This window comes from Gossypium raimondii, chromosome 5 (genome assembly GCF_025698545.1).
Source record: "Gossypium raimondii isolate GPD5lz chromosome 5, ASM2569854v1, whole genome shotgun sequence".
Classification (NCBI taxonomy): domain Eukaryota; kingdom Viridiplantae; phylum Streptophyta; class Magnoliopsida; order Malvales; family Malvaceae; genus Gossypium; species Gossypium raimondii.
Window position 1 is genome coordinate 41686739 of NC_068569.1, and position 2061 is coordinate 41688799.

Here is a 2061-nt window from a genome sequence, read left to right on the forward strand (position 1 = left end):
CAAAAATCCATCGCAAGTTGACTAATCTTTTCAACTTGAAAATTGGCAGCGTGGTTGAATTAACTTTAATAAATTTTACCCATTTCGTGCATGTATCATTCCCCCTTTCCTCGAAAGGATTTGCTTGGTTTGATTTGCTTGGCCTTTGACTTTGTTATTGGGCCTTGAGGTAGAGTAAGCCCATCACATCTATGGGCCTAAAATTAGGACTTGAGACTCGTATCATTCCCTTCTTCCTCAAGAAGATTCGTCCTTGAATATTTAGCTATAGAAAAAGAAAAGGGAATAGAATTAATAACAATAAAATCAAACAAATACTAACCTAAGCTTTCCTATGCATGAAAACTATCCCAAAATCAAAGACATGATTTTGATCCCCCAACTCAGCATGGATCAAGTATCTCTCCTTCAAAAACAAACCATCAACACTAAACAAAGTAATGTCAGGCACATAAGTGTTCAAGTAAAAAATAACTTGTAACTTTCTTTGGATATGCATGATCATCCATAAGAATTTCCAATGATGAGTCAAGAACTTCATATTGTAACACCCTACTCCCAGTCCGATCACCAAATCATTAAACTAAAAAGAGAGACAAATATACCTATCAGATCATTAAAATACTAAAATTTAACATGCATGCATGAATCGATAGCATGCAACCCAAAATCAGGAAGCTTCCTTCGTCACAAGCAGTTCTAAAACCTATGCATGCTTTACTGTAAAAATGTGAATTCCTTCAATAATAACCTAAGGGTTTACTAGAAATTACCAATAAACTAGTACTAAAAATGGAGTCAGCTGGATATTGGAAACTCCTCGTTGATGATTCCAACTTAGAAATTTCTAAAGCTTTAATGAAGAATGCAAGAAAGAAGAAGAAGAAGCAGGAGTAAAACGTAAAAATATGCTAACTAGCCATCCTTATATAGTAGAGACAACCAGGAACAACACTTACTAGAAAGTCAGAGGATTCCACGATCGCTCTAGAACTTCGAATAGAAAATAATTAAGAATCTAATCATCTAAATCCCAACATTACTAACCGAACCATCATGATATATTCTAAACACAAAAACAAATCTATCAAACTGCGAACTAACAAGTTCACCCAAAACATCTGGGTTAGTAGATAGTTTAACAGAAGAGTTCGCCAAAATCTAGAGTTCGCCAAATGGCATATCCCACAGAATACGCCACATAATTAAACACAAATACTTCACTAACTTACTCATTTTCTACCCTTGACTTAACTAACTTACACGCCAAACAATAACTTGATATAGTCTCCATCGGGCGAGTTGTTACAAGAACTTTTCAATTTTACCTCATACAGATTTTCACTCAAGATCCCTTTTCTCTCAGTCTTTTCACATGATTTTTCCTCACTTCACATATCCCCCTCACAAATATTATGAATATTCAATTCAGTACAATATATCTCAGTAGGAGAACATGACATTTCTATTTCATCTAACTCTATATTTTCAAGGAAAAATTTTTTTTCATTATCATTTTTTTCTGGTTCATAAAATTTGTCATCAAAAATCTCTTTTCCACTAGAGTAAGAGTCAATAGAAGGCACGAAGTCATACTTACTTTCTTCTTTAGTTGGATATTTAATTGGACATCGAAAATCATCATGATCTTTTGAACTACACCAATAATATTTCACAACAGGTAAGAGATCAGTTGTACTCCTTTCGTTTGGTCATCTCTTCTTGAAGTACTCATCAACTGATCGGTTGCCTTGAACATGGCATCAAAGTTTCATTTTGACCTCTCTGTAGTAATGAGAAGAAATGAAATAATTTCACATCACTTGCTTCAACTCATCCCATGTTTCATTTTCCATTTCATGATGACTAATTCCAAGTTGAGTCCACCAACTCCACGCATAATCTAAAAATTTAAAAGTCACCAATGGGACTCTTTCCTCTTTCGGGAATGTATAGTAACAGAACATAAGTTCATTTTTTTAGTCCCATTCACAATATGTCTCGAATCATTCTTTCCACAAAATTATGGAATTGAGAAACTTTTTTTTAGCCAAAGAAGGT